Source organism: Rhinolophus sinicus, chromosome 5, assembly GCF_057876585.1.
Source record: "Rhinolophus sinicus isolate RSI-liver-muscle chromosome 5, RSI-T2T, whole genome shotgun sequence".
Classification (NCBI taxonomy): domain Eukaryota; kingdom Metazoa; phylum Chordata; class Mammalia; order Chiroptera; family Rhinolophidae; genus Rhinolophus; species Rhinolophus sinicus.
Window position 1 is genome coordinate 37,113,366 of NC_142505.1, and position 15,825 is coordinate 37,129,190.

The 15,825-nt window shown below is 38.9% G+C and overlaps 1 protein-coding gene across 9 annotated transcripts in view; it reads right to left on the reverse strand.

Moving 5' to 3' along the window:
- Window positions 1-14,118, reverse strand: part of CEP70 (centrosomal protein 70) — a 62,560-nt gene extending 48,442 nt beyond the window's left edge. For 2 of the 9 annotated variants that reach the window (XM_074312916.2, XM_074312914.2), the window contains exons 1-2: window positions 13,915-14,075; window positions 11,497-11,565 (exon numbers count right to left, since the gene is read on the reverse strand). The gene's annotated coding sequence lies outside the window, so the exon portion shown is untranslated. Of the gene's footprint in view, window positions 1-7,716; window positions 7,879-9,373; window positions 9,427-11,462; window positions 11,566-13,646; window positions 13,887-13,914 lie in introns of those variants that run through there. The other 7 variants (XM_074312915.2, XM_074312911.2, XM_088798359.1 and 4 more) reach the window with 6 other exon arrangements.
- Between the last annotated feature and the right edge of the window lie 1,707 nt (window positions 14,119-15,825).

Below are 15,825 nucleotides of genomic sequence, written 5' to 3' on the forward strand. Positions count from 1 at the left end.
GAGGACAAAGAAGGAAGAGTGGTTGCTGTACCCACCCCAAAAGGTTGCTCATCCCACTCCAGCTAACGTGATTTTCAGGAGATTAAAAGGGCCATCTTTTTTCTTTTTCTTTTTTTTTATTCCCCTTAATTTTTCCTGTTTTCCCCTTTTGGGAGCCAGACATTAAAGACTCGGACATTTAAAAGTAAATGCATATATGAGGAACAAAACGTCACTGCCTGTGCTCAGGGAAATGTTCAGGCTCAAAAAGACCTGAAAAGACCTTAAGTTTACATCTTAGACTAATCCTCAGGACAGAGACAGCATACGACCATTTAAAAAAATAAAGAATAAACAAAAACAAAACCCGGCAAACCTTGGGGTAGGGGGAGAAGCTGACCTCCAGAGTTACCATATTATTAGATTCAAACGCCCAGTTTCCAACAAAAAAATAACAAGACATACAAAGAACCAAGAAAGTATGGCCTAATGAAAGGAAAAAAAAACAAATCAACAGAAATTGTTCCTGAAAAAGCAAAAAAGATCTGATGGCAGATCTAGTAAAGAAAGACTTTAAAACAACCTCTCAGAGATGCTCATAGAACTAAAGGAAAATGTGAAGAAAATCAAGACAACAATATATGAACAAAATCAAACCATCAACAAAGTGATGGGAAACCTAAAAAGAAGTCCAAAAGAAAGCTGGAGTTAAAAAGTATAACTGAAATGAAAAATTCAAGAGAGGTATTCAAAGGCAGATTTGAGCAGGCAAAAAAAAAAAAAAAAGAATCAGTAAATTTGAAAACAGGACAATGGAAATTATCAAGTCTAAGGAAGGAAAGAAAAAAATTTAAGGAAAAGTGAACAGTGCCTAAGGACCTGTGGGACATCATCAAGTGGGCCAACATACAAATTATGAGAGTCCCAGAAGAAGAAAATAGAGAGTGGCAGGGAGAATATTTAAAGAAATAATGGCTGAAAACTTCCCAAATCTGTTGAAAGATATGAATATATACATTCAAGAAGCTCACTGAACTCCAAGTAAGATGAAATCAAAGAGACCTACACCAAGAAACATTACAATCAAACATTTGAAGACAAAGAGAGAATCTTGAAAGCAGCGAGAAGTGACACATCACATACAAAGGATCCTCAATAAGATTATCAACAAATTTCTCATCAGAAACTTTGGATGCCAGAAGGTAATGGGACAATATAGTCAAAGTGCCAGAAGAAAGAAGTCATCAATCAAGAATCCTGTATCTGGTAAAACTGTCCAGAAGTGAGGGAGAAATTAAGATATTCCCAGATAAACAAAAGTTGAAGGAATTTATTACCATTAGACCTGCCCAGCAAGAAATGCTAAAGGGAATCCTGCAGGTTGAAATGAAAGGACACTAGACGGTAACACAAAGCCATTATGAAAAAATAAATATCTCAGTAAAAGTAAATGGCATGGTAAATAACATGGGAAATTGTAAAAGCTAGTATTATTATAAGTGAAGTTTGTAACTCCACTTTTTCTTTTCTACATTTAAGAGGCAGGTAAATTTTTTAAAATAACAGTCTAGAAGCTAATATTGTAATTCTGGTTTATAATGTCACATCTCATTTTCTACATAATTTAAGAGACTAATGCATTTAAAAGAATTAGTTTATATTTTAGTGCACATATGTATAAAAATATAATTGTGTGACACAAACAACTGAAAGAGGGGATGGAACTGTAAAGGGGAAGTTTTTGTATGTCACTTAAGTTATAAGCTGTTAATTCAAATTAGAGTGCTATAACTTTAGGATGTTAAATGTAATCCTCATGATAACCACAAAGAAAAAAGTTATGGAATATATACAAAAAGAAACTATAAAGGAATTTAAACATTTTACTACAGAAAAATCAAATAAATGCAAAAGAAGACAGTGATACAGGAAGTGAGGAACAAAAACAGGGTATGAAAAACAAATAGCAAATGACAGAAAGAATTCCCTACCTACCAGTAATTACTTTAAATGTAAATAGATCAGTAATTACTTTATAAATGTCAACAGATTGGCAGAATGAATTTAAAAATATGATCCAACTATATGCTGTTTAAAACAGATTCACTTGAGATCAAAAGACACAAAGGGGTTGAAAGTAAAAGGATGGTAAAAAATATTCATGGATATAATCAATGGAGAGAAAGTGTGGCTATATTAACATAAGAAAAAATATAGTTTAATGAAAAGGTTATAAGATTCAAAAAGGACATTACATATTAATAAGAGGTCCAATACAACAAGAGGATATTACAATTATAAACTTTTATGCACTTGATAATAGACCATCAAAACCTCTGAAACAAAAGTTGACAATATAAGGAAGAATTCTACAATAAAGTTGGAGACTCTAATATCCACTCTCAATAAGGGATAGAACAAGCAGACTGAAGATAAGTAATGAAACAGAGGACTTAACACTATAAACCAACCAGATCTAACAGATTTATAAAGAACACTCTACCCAACAAAATACACAGTCTTCTCAAGGGCACATGGGACATTTTCCATGACAGACCATATATTAAGCCACAAATTAAGTCACAAAAGATATCAAAGTATATTCTCTGACCACAGCGAGAAAAAGGTAGAAATCAGTAACAGAAGTAAAACTGGAAAACTCATAAATTTATGGAAATTAAACAATACATTTTTAAACAACCAACGGATCAAAGAAGAAATCGCATGGGAAATTAGAAAATACTTACTGATTAATGAAAATGAAAACACAGCATACTAAAACTTATGGTAGGAAATTTATAGTTATAAACATTTACATTTAAAAAACAATAAAGATCTCAAAGTAACAACCTAGCTTTACAACTTAAGGAATTAGAAGAACAACACACTAAACCCAAAGCTAGCAAAAAAAAAAAAGAAAGAAAGAAAGAAATAATAAAAATTAGAGCAGAGATAAAAGAAATAAAGGATAGAAAACCAATAGAGAAAAATCAATGAAATTAAAAGTTAGCTATTTGAAAAGATTAACAAAATTGACAAACCTTTATCTAGGTGGACAGACAAAAAAAGAGAAGACTAAAATCAGAAATGAAAGAGATGACATTACTACCAATTCATTACTATACAGAAATGAAAAGTAAAAGAGAGTACTATAAACAACGGTATGCCAAAAAATTAGATAACTAAGATGAAATGAACAAATTCCTAGAACACAAAACCAACCAAGACTAAATCACAAAGAAATAAAAAATCTGAATAGACCTGTATCTGGTAAGGAGACTCAATCAGTAATCAAAGCTCTCCCGACAAAGAAAAAGCCTTGGACTTGGTGGCCTCACTGAGGAATTCTAACAAACACTTAAAGAACTAACAAAATTTCTCAAAATTTTCCAAAAAAAATTGAAGAGAAGGAAAGATTTCCTAACTCATTTTGGGAGTAAGTAGTTTTCTTGTATTGTCTTTGTCAGAAGTCAGACAAAGACAATACAAGAAAACTAATGACCAATATATTCCTTAAAGAATACTGATGCAAAAATCCTCCATAAAATACTAGTAAACCAAATTCCGCAGCATATTAAAAGGATTATACACCATACACCATGATCATGTAAGAATTATTACTGGAATGCAAGGATAGTTCAACATATGAAAAATGATCAATATAATACACTGAATTAATGAAATAAAAACAAAACACATGATTATCTCAATTGATGCAGAAAAGGCATTTGACAAAATCCAACATCCTTTCGTGATAAAAACATTCAACAAACTAGGAATATGAGGAAACTACCTCAACATAGCAAAAGCTATATATGAAAAACCCACAGCGAACATCATATTCAATGGTGAAAGACTAAAAGCTTTTCCTCTAAAATCAAGAATAAGGCAAAGATGTCCACATTTGCCACTTCTATTCCAGCCTAAGTTCTAACCAAAGCAATTAAGTGAGAAAGAGAAATAAAAGGCATCCAAATTGGGAAGGAAGAAGTAAAATTATCTTTGTTTGCAGATGATACGATCATATATGCAGAAAACCCTAAAGATTATACACACATTCATTCACACACACACACACACACACACACACACACACACGTTAAATAATTCATCAAAACAGCAGTAATCAAAGTCAACACACAAATACCAACTGCATTTCTATACACTGACAATAAAAATCCAAAAACAAAATTAAGAAAATTCCATTTATAATAGCATCAAAAAGAATAAAATAGTTAGGAATCAACTTAACCAAGGAGGTGAAAGAATTATACAATGAAAATTACAGTAGTCCCCACTCATCTGCTGGGGTTACATTCCAAGATCCCCAGTGGATATCTGCAACTATGCATAGTACTGAATCCTACATATACTGTTTTTCATATACATACATACCTATGATAAAGTTTAAGCTATAAATTAGCCACAGTAAGAGATTAACAACGATAAAACAATTTTAACAATATACTGTAAAATTGGAAAGCCAAATGCAAAAGAATGAAACTAATTTGTCACCATATACAAAAATTAACTCAAAGTAGATCCAAGACCTAAATATAAGACCTGAAACAATAAAATTCATAGAAGACAACATAAGTACCAAACTTACAGACTTTGGTCTTAGAAAGGATTTTCTGACTTTGAACACAAAGGCAAAGGAAATAAAAGCAAAAATAAATGAACGGGACTAATCAAACTGAAAAGCTTCTGCACAGCATAAGAAACCAACAAAACAAAAAGGGAGAAGATATTTGCAAATGTCACCTCCGATAAGGGGCTGATATCCAAAATACATAAAGAACTCATACAACTCAACAACAAAAAAAGACAAACAATCCAATTTGGAAAATGGACAAAGGACCTGAACAGACACTTCCTCCAAGAAGATATACAAACGGCCAACAGATATATGAAAAGATGCTCAACTTCACTAGTTATTAGGGAAATGCAAATCAAAACCACAATGAGATATCACCTCACACCTGTTAGAATGGCTATTATCAACAGGACAAGTACTAACAAGTGTTGGAGAGGGTGTGGGAAAAAGGAACCCTCACACACTGCTGGTGGGAATGTAAATTGGTACAGCCACTATGGAAAACAGTATGGTGGTTCCTCAAAAAATTAAGAATAGGGGCGGCCGGATTACTCAGTTGGTTAGAGCGCAAACTCTGAACAACAGGATTGCCAGTTTGATTCCCACATGGGCCAGTGAGCTGCGTCCTCCACAACTAGATTGAAGACAACTAACTGCCGCTGAGCTTCCGGAGGGGCGGCCGGATGGCTCAAATGGTTAGAGCGCGAGCTCTCAACAACAAGGTTGCCGGTGCAACTCCCGCATGGGATGGTGGGCTGTGCCCCCTGCAACTAAAGACTGAAAACGACGACTGAACTTAGAGCTGAGCTGCGCCCTCCACAACTAGATTAAAGGACAGCGACTTGGAGCTGATGGGCCCTGGAGAAACACACTGTTTCCCAATATCCCCCAATTTAAAAAAAGTTAAGAATAAAATTACTATATGACCCAGCAATCTCTCTTCTGTGTACGCACCCCAAAAATCTGAAAACATTTATCTGTAAAGATATATGTACCCCTATGTTCATTGCAGGATTATTCATGGTTGCCAAGACATGGAAACAAACAAAGTGTCCTTCAATAGATGTTTGGATAAAGAAGACATGATACACACACACACACACACACACAGGAATATCACTTAGCCACAAGAAAAAATACTGCTATTTGCAACAACATGGATGGATCTTGAGAATATTTTGCTAAGCGAAATAAGTCAGATGGAAAAAGTTGAGAACCATATGACTTCACTCATATGGGGTATATAAAAGTGAAAGCAACAATTCAACAAGACAAAAACTCATAGACACAGACAACGATACACAATGGTTATCAGAAGAGAAAGTGGGGAGAGGAGAGGTTAAAAAAAAAGGGTAAAGGGGATCAAATATATGGTGATGGAAGGAGATCTGACTTGGGATGGTGAACATATGATACAACATACACACGATGTATTATAGAATTGTACACTTTAAACCTATATAATTTTATTAACCAATGTCACTTCAATAAATTTAGTTAAAAAACAAAAAGGGAAATAAGGAGGAAAAAACAATATACTGTAATAAAAGTTATGTGAATGTGGTCTCTCTCTCTTAAAATATCTTGTGCTGTATTCACCCTTCCTTTTGGGATAATGTGAGATGACATAATACCTATATGATGATATGAAGTGAGGTGAATGACATAGGCAGTGAGACATAGCATTCATCAGGCTATTATAAGGGTTATTTGAACACAAATACTGTGATACTGCAACAGTCGATCTGATAACCAAGAGGGCTACTATTGGGAGGGTAGCATATACAGTGTGGATACACTGGAAAAAGAGATGATTCACATTCCCAAGTGGAACAGAGCATTGTGAGAGTTCATCATGCTACTCAAAATGGTGCACAATTTAAAACTTATGAATTGTTTATTTATAAAATTTTCCATTTAATATTTTCGAACCACAGTTGATCATGGGTAACTGAAACTGTAGAAAGCAAAAACTATGGGTAAAGGGGACTGCTGTACAAAATATTGCTCAAAGAAATTAAAAAGACGTTAATAAAGGGTAACACATCCTATGTTCATGGATTGGAAGACTTAATTATTATGATGTCAATACTACCCAAAGCAATCTACAGATTCAATGCAATCCATATCAAAATCCCAGTGAAGTTTTTTGCAGAAATGAAAAGCCCATCATAAAATACATAGGGAATCTCAAGAGATCCCAAATAGCGGAGACAATCTTGAAAAAGAAGAACAAAGCTAGAGGACACACACTTTCTGATGTAAAACTCATTGCAAAGCTACAGAAATCAAAACAGTGTGGTACTGGCATAAAGACAGACATATAGACCAATGACATAGAATAGAGCCGAGAAATAATTCCCTACATACTTGGTGTGATCAAACAATATGGCTAATGTTTAGATTTTTAAAAAAATTATTACAGTGAAAGACACATTGCCATTAAACCCCTTCAAAATACTCCCCTCTCTTTGAACACACTTATCCCATTGTTCTTGCCACTTTCTGAAGCAGTTCTGAAAGTCCTCTTTCATGTCTTTAGTTGTGCTGTTGTGGCTGCCTCGATGTCCTGAATCAATTCAAAACATTTACCTTTCGTGGTCATTTTGACGTTGGGGAAGAGCCAGAAACTGCATGGTGCCAGATCTGGTGAATAAGCTGGATGAGGACACACCGTAATGTTTTTGACAGAAATTGCCATATACCAGAAGTGATGTGTGACACAGAGCGTTGTCATGAGAGAGGATGAAACCATTCACCCATTTCTCAGGCTGTTTTCTACACACATCGTTTCTTAAACACTCTAATAAGCCCTTATAATATTCAGAGTTCAATGTAGTGTTCCTGAGTAAAAACTCACACAATTCCATCAAGATCAAAAAACACAAATAACATCACCTGGATGTTAGATCTTCATTGACAGGCTTTTTTCCACACAAGAACTGGGTGATTTCTATTGAGAACTCTGAACCTTGGGCTCAGAATCATAACCATAGACCCAAGTTTCATCTCCCGTGATGACATGTCTTAAAAAGCTGGACTCTGAAGCGGCACGATGGTGCAACTCCAACAAAACTGACAAATGCTGCTGCTTTTGTTTGACAGTCAAAACGCATAGAACAAATTTCCCACTCACTTGCCTTATGTTCAAATCTGTTGTTAAGGGGCGCTGGTTAGCTCAGTTGGTTAGAGTGTGGGGCTCTTAAAAACAAGATTGCCGGTTCGATCCCCACACGGGCCACTGTGAGCTGCCCCCTCCACAATTAGATTGAAACAACTACTTGACTTGGAGCTGATGGGTCCTAGAAAAACACACATAAAGTTTTTTTTAAATAAAAGTTTAAAAAAAAAAAAATCTATTATTAAAGTGCTTTGAATGGAACCATCAGAGATGTTCAAATCTTCAACAATTTCCCTAATAGTCAATCACCATTTGATAGAATCATTTTGCTTATTCTTTCAACATTCTCTTGGGTTTTTTGATGTTGAAGGACGTTCTGATCTCTCTGGGTTTTCAATTGATTCACAACCATTATGAAATCGCTTGAACCACTTGTAAACTATCTTCGTGGTCACTGCAGCATCACAATAAACTAATTTTACCATTTCGTGTGTTTCTTTAGCACTTTTTTGCCGTTTGAAACAAAATTTCATGGTAATGCATTATTCGTGATCCATGATTTATGGCACACTTTAAAACACACCTTCTCTCAATTGTAGCTCACACCTGACTGACTGCACCAAACAAGTTGAAACTTGTCACTAAGTTTCAACGTGCCACTTCCTGTATTTGAATATCCTACCTTTCCATTGGATGGCACTCGGCAGCAGCATTCACTGTATTTTATCACACCATGTACCTATTAAACTAAGAATAAATGATGGCTGAGAGAGAAAAAGAATACGTAATAACTACATGCTCTGACAATGAAGATAAAATACAATTATTTTTTTAAAAAGAAAAAAGGAGAAAATAGGAAGAATGTAAGCACAAGAAAAGTTTGTTTTCAGTAATCATATTGGTGATGATATCAGTGATATAATTCTGACACTGTTGTGTGTGTAAAATGAGATGAAACAAAAGAGTAATTACAGGACATTTTATTAATAATTCTATTAACTCCTATGTTCTCAAGAACCAGTATTCTTTATAAGGAATAAAGGGCTACAGATATAATAGAGAAATTAAGTAATAAGCTCTATAGTCTCGGTTTGAATTGGAAATATTCCTATCAACTCATGAGATAATTTATCTTTAATTTGTGTGTCTACAGATAGATGATAGATTTAGGTATCCTAGCTCTGCCTACTGAAAAGCCTAAAACAGTGACTAACCCAGGATCACTAGCATACAGACTATGATCTTGAAATGCTATCTCCCTCTTAAAGAAACCAGAGTTTCTTAAAGAAATGGAAGATTTCAGATTGGGGACAGAACTTTCAAGATATCAGACAATAAGGAACCTATCAAAGACTAGTAGGGTCATATCAAAAGGATAGGCTTGGATAGGCTCCAAGGCCAAAGATGACACAACATGAGTTTAAATAATAATAATAATTGCAATAAACAGAGACCCTTCAAATATGTTTAAATTCATGACCTTATACTGATATTAGATTTTAATTGTCTTCAGAAAATAAGGAACCAATTTATCTTGAAAACTGGCAAATAAATGGTACAAATCAAGCATTTATGCCGTCTTTCCTAAAGGAATGATACTGCTGCCTATCCAAATGATATATAAAGCACTAGTATTCCAACCAATAAGTGAAAAAGACATGATAGAGTTACAATACCTCTACTTTGCAGCCTTCAATGAATAGATGCAGGCATCAGGTAGCAACAGATGCTGAGACCAGGAAGAGAGAAACGACGACACATTATACACCTCCTATGGTCTTGCCAACCACTACATAGAGAATTGCCAAAGGGATTGAATCTGAGTCGGATCCAGTCTGGAATCCAGCTCCCAATGTGCAGGAATTACTCAAGGCAGAAGAACATATTGAACTGTACATGATGATACAATCAGCAAAATCCAGACTGTAGGATATACGGCCGAATGAGCCAGGTTCCGAATCATATAAATTATAAGGAAAAGAAAGGAAAAGAGAGAAAACGTACAGATTAAAGGAGTTTTTAAAAAAAATTTTTAATGGGTAAAAACCACTTTATAGTGTCTAGAAACATGCCTTTACGAAAAAGCTTTTTTCAAAACACAACTTCTGACTTCTGATTACTACAGAAGTCAGAAGAATGGCTGCTAATGGGAGGACATAAGTAGTTGTGATTGGAATCGGGCAATGGAGCAGCTCTGGCATGGCTAGTATGGTTCTATACCCTGATTGAGTGGTATTATCTTTTAATAATTCACTAAGCTATTCATTTGGTATGTGTGTTCTCTTCTGTTTGATTTCATAATAAAAATTCATTTTATAATAAAAAAGATTTTCTTAAATAACAAAAGTAAAGGAAATATTAACCAAAACAAAGCTGGTACAGCTAGCTCTGGGGCCAGACTGCCTGGGTTCAAATTGTGAATTCTGCCACACAGCCAGAAAAGTACTGTCTCTGTGTCTCAATGTCCTCATCATAAAATGAGGATAATAAAAGTATATAGCTCACAGGGCTGTTGTGAAGACTAGGAGAGTTAATATACAGGCATACCTCAGAGCTATTGCCGGTTTGGTTCCAGATAATGGCAATAAAGAAAGTCACACAAATTTTTTGGTTTCCCAGTGCATATAAAAGTTATGTTTACACTATACTGTAGCCTATTAAATGTGCAATAGCATCATGTCTAAAAAACAATGTGCTAGGTCTCTGAATGTTAGAGACCTTGACTTAATGTTAGGCCTCTGAATGTTAGGTCTCAGAGACCTCGACTTACAGACAGAACCATGTCTGCAAGAAAACAAAATGTTTGTTGGCCTGCACCTGCAGACAGAGCCAAACTGGTAATAACAGAAAACGGCACAAAACAGCTACTGGCTCGCAGGCAGTCAACATTTTCTGTTCAAACAATGTTACCCTGTCAGCACAGCCCCTATATAAAATCCTCCTCACCCCCTCCTTCGGGGCTGCAAGACTCCTATAGGCTTGCAGCCTGTAATGTAGCTGTCTTTGTTCAGTCTGATATACTTTTCTCTCTTACAATAAAAACTTCTTTAACTTGCCTGACCATGTGCTTTCCTTTACTGGCTGACCTATCACAATGCACATACTTTAATTAAAAAATACTTTATTGCTAAAAAATTGCTAACCATGTGAGCCTTCAGCAAGTCATAAACATTTTGCAGGCAGAGGGTCTAACCTTCAATTTGTAAAAACACAATTATCTGCAAAATGTAATAAAGCAAAGCACAATGAGGTAGGCCTATAAAAAGGAAATAGGCACACAGCAGGACAGAGGAGGTGATTTTAGAGTTTGACCAGAAAGCTTTGTTATCTTAAATAATTCCTTAACCTCTCTGCGCTTCATTTTTTTTTTTTTTAAATTTTTATTGGGGAATATTGGGGAACAGTGTGTTTTTCCAGGACCCATCAGCTCCAAGTCAAGTCACTGTTCTCAGTCTGGTTGTGGGGAGCACAGCTCAGCTGCAAGTCAAGTCATTGTTTTCAATCTAGTTGTGGAGGGCACAACTCACTGGCCCATGTGGGAATCGAACCGACGACCTTGGTGTTATGAGCACTGCGCTGTAACCAACTGAGTCAACTGGCTGCTCCGGCTTCAGTTTCTTTAACTGAAATCAAAATATCTATTTGAAAGGATTACCAAGAGGTCAAAAGGAAACACATGTAATGCACCTAGTATAGTGGTCAATAAATAATAAATCCTTTCCATGGCCTCCCAACATCTAGAGTCATCCATCACGTTAGACATACCTCAGTCATAGCACATTCCTCTTGCACTGTTTACCTGGTCACTCCAGTTGATCTCAGTTAAATGATCACCCAGTAAGTCTCAGGTCCGAAACTGGATCTTCATCTAGGTTTCAAAAAAAAAAAAAATAGACCAAAATCTTAAAATGTTCAACCTCATAGTAAGAATGGTCTTGTGTTATTCCTCGAGCAGGCATCGTGATACTAGTAAACACCGATCTGAAGCTGGACCAACTGAAGCTAATGGACTCCAATGCTCAACACCATGTGCCTTCTCTCTTCTCCTTTCCCCATAACTTTCCTCTCCCTGCTGGCAGTCCAAATCTGTCATCACCTAACATCAATTCTGACTTCTGGCTTCAGAGGTAGAATATTCTTATTTGCAAGGGTACTAAAAAGCGGCACTCTCAGAGAGACAAATACCACTGAACACAAAAGGCAAAGGCAGGAAGAAAACTATCTCCTCAATTCTACCTGTGACCAAGTCCTCCTTTTTAGAGGTCCATGCTGTAAAATTCATGTGCCAATAGTATCTAGCAGCCTTTCCCACTCAGACTGTGGCAGGACACAGCTGGAACTTTGAGTCATCAGAAGAGACCATAGCTTACCAAGGCCAAAATAGAAACTGTAGCTTTAAGGAGAGTCGTAACATACCTAAAGACTGTGGGAATGGGAGTTGCAGGGTAGGAGTTGGTTTGTTCAAAGCATAGAAAACCAAGTGCAAAGAAGCAAAACAGCTATATCTTCCAGCATTGTGCAGGTTCCCCAAGAGCCCTTTGGTAACTTGCTCTTTACAGGTCTGAAGTCCCTGTAACTGCACCCTTCGTTAAAATGTAATTATTTTTCACCACTTTTTGGGCAGGAAAGCTGGAAATAAACCATGGCGAGTGTCACACGTGGTGTCATGTGGGGTCTCTGGTCCCGCTCCCCGCATAAGAATGCAGGATATGGTGAGGCCAAAAAGGAACACCAACAGAGCCATAGACAGGGGAGTCATACCACTATATTCTCGCTGGCAGCTGGGTTGGACACACAGGAAACAGGAGCCACACGATCTGCAACCTGCGGTCCGCTTCTCTGCCAACCAACAAACCCCACTTGCTAGCTGCAATCCACGCTTGCTAGCTCAGCCACCATCCGCTTTTAGCGTAGCCACGGAAGTTATATTAGTGGCCAATGGCTCACTGGTTACAGCTGACGGCCAACTAGCCACAGCTGATGGCCATCCGATCACAGTTAATGGCCATTTACTACCTGAGCCAGCACCTTTCCACATGAGGCCGAGTGCCTGGAAACTGCACTCCTGGCTCTGTCCCCACAGCGAGTAACTATTTTTCAAGTGACTCACATTAAAATCTGTAATTAGCTTTCTCAAAAGCATTTCCCACTATGGCAATAAATGGTACAGGCAATGTTTTCAAAGTCTCTGTCAATTAAATGCAAAAGCTCTATTCCAAAAATGTATTAACATGCTGTTTAATAAGAAGACTCATGTTCCTAAAAAGAATTGAGTCCACCACAGATAAAGGAATGGAGTTAGGACTGGATATCATCTCGACCAAATCATTCTGCCCCAGAAGAGGTTACATAAAGGGACAGAATTCTCCTCTCCCCGCTTTGAAGCAGAAGCTGAGGCAAAGCTTTACTAGGCCACCTCTTCCCCAAGTTGGGGTGGGGTAGGCCAGGGTCTACTAAGCAATACTGAAAGTAAAAAACAACTCGTGTAGAGAATTGAAACCAATATGGGCTAGTATCTGCACCGTGTTTAATATTATTACAGTTAGAAAATAAAGTGGTAGTAGAAACCCTTTCGGACTGGTCTCTATGTTACGGGTCTCTCAGCCTTCCGACATTTCCACCTTATCGATTTTCTCAATAGAATCAAATTAGACTGCATCAAGTCAGAAGCCTCCGGAATCCAGAATGAGCCTAATAAACCGGAGAAAGAATACTCACCTACCCCTTTGCACATACCCTCCCAGCTTTTGCTCCAAGTCTTCACTAGCCAAGCAACCTTCTCAGACTCCTTGACCCAGAAAAGTGGGGCGGGTCAGACCTGACCAACTCTCTCGGATCGAGTAATTACCTACAATTTATCCAGAATCCAGTCTACACCACGTATCATTCTAAGCTTTACATTTATTGTCCCACTTAACCTTCTCCACCACCGTGCAAGGCAAGAATTACCAGCTGTATTATATAAATGAAGCAACTGAGGCGCTGAGACGTTACATGAGAAGCCCAAGATCACAAAGGGCGGAGAGCCAGGACTCGAACCAGGTTTGTCAGGTCCCCAATCGTAAGACTGGAAGCGAACCCGCCCCAAGCGGCTCCTCTCTGGAGTCCCCGACAAGGGTCAGTTTGACCACTCGCAGGGCCCAGGTGAAGCCAATTCCGGGGATGCTTCAGGTAGGGGCTCTGGCCGATGCCTCTGTGAACCTGGAGCGCCACTCACCTTCTTCAGCCGCCTCCCCCCACCGGCAGCGCGCCCAGCCCCGCCGGCTCCACCGCCTTTGCCCCGCCTCCGCGACCGTTACCGCGGTGTGGGAGCCAGGCCTATGGAGCCCGAGCTCGTCAAAGAACCGCCCTCTGCTCCGCCGCCGAACGCCGGGATTTTTCACCGGCCGCCCGGGGAGGCTGGGTCAGCCCCGCGCCCTCTGGTTGGCTCCGCTGTTGGGGGCGGGGCTCACTCTTAACGATGACGCGAGAGGCTGTGCCTCGTTTGCCGTCTGCGTCTGCGTACTCCTAGCACATTTGTTACAAGCTCTTGCTTCTCAGGGGTTCGTATCACTTGGCTGGAGCATCACTTGCCAGAAGAATTCAGAAATACACTTTTGAGGAGGTGAGGGGAGTGAGGCCCGGGCCTCCTGGCCAGCGCAGGCTGCCCTCCACACAAATGCACATGCCATGACTGCGAGCTCTTGCTGCAGGACAGGTCAGCCTGTTCTTTAAGTTCCAGACCTAGCGGAGCACTGCAGCGCCTGGCATTTGGAGGACCTCAATAAGGGTTTCTTGACATTTTATTCTTCCATTCAGCATTTTCCAAATTATGCAAAGTGTCAAACCCTACATCGGGCTCCAAAAATGCAGAGGTGGCTGACGATGTGATCAAAGTCTAGTTAGGGAGATGGGTATACACTTTGAAATTAAGATACAGTGTGATATGATCAGAAAAGGGTGCTGTGGGGACAGAGCCAGGAGTGCAGTTTCCAGGCTCTCGGCCACACGTGGAAAGGTGCTGGCTCAGGTAGTAAATGGCCATCAACTGTAATTGGATGGCCATCAGCTGTAGCTAGTTGGCCGTCAGCTGTAACCAGTGAGCCATTGGCCACTAATATAACTGCTATGGCTACGCTAACAAAAGATGGGGGCTAGCAAGAGGATGGTGGCTGACACAGATTGCAGTTAGCACGGTGGATTGCAGTTAGCAAGGGGTTGGTTGGCAGGCAGAAAAGCGGACAGCAGGTCACATGTCATGTGAATCCAGCCTCCAGTGAGACTACAGTGGTATGACTCCCCTACCTATGGCTCCGTGGGTGTTCCTTTTTGGCCAAGCCACACCCTGCTTTCTTATGTGGGAAGCGTGAGCTGAGGCCACGCAGGCCGCCCTGTGTGACAGTATTATAATTATGCCTGGGACCCTTTGATACAGCTCATATCTGCCCTCCCCAAAAATCTAACTCCCAAAGCATTTACAAATATAATAACTAAGAAAGCTGAGTGTGGGGCCGGCCTGGTGGCTCAGGCGGTTAAAGCTCCATGCTCCTAACTCCGAAGGCTGCCAGTTCGATTCCCACATGGACCAGTGGGCTCTCAACCACAAGGTTGCCGGCTCGACTCCCGCAAGGGATGGTGGGCTGTGCCCCCTGCAACTAGAAAAAATGGCAACTGGACCTGGAGCTGAGCTGTGCCCTCCACAACTAAGATTGAAAGGTGAAAGGACAACAACTTGACTTGGGGAAAAAAAAAGGCCTGGAAGTACACACTGTTCCCCCAATAAAGTCCTGTTCCCCTTGCCCAAAAAAAATCTTTTAAAAAAAAAAAAAAGAAAGAAAGAAAAGAAAAAAGAAAGCTGAGTGTGTTGCATCATTGGAGAGGCAGAGGAGGAAAGCTTTAGGAAGTGTGCTAAGCTGGGATTTTATCCAGGAGGTGATAGGGAACTATAGGCAAGTTTTCAAAGGGCACATAAAATGGAAAGGTTTTTGTATGGGTGTCTTCAAGCCTAATTTTCTTGCATCCTGATATATAGGTAAAAACTGTTCAAACAGTCTACAAATATGATCACTGCTTTGTTTTTTCTACAAAAGGAAATCAATTCAATCAGCTCTATTTTTCCGTTCAACAAGTTGAGGATATACAAATAGAG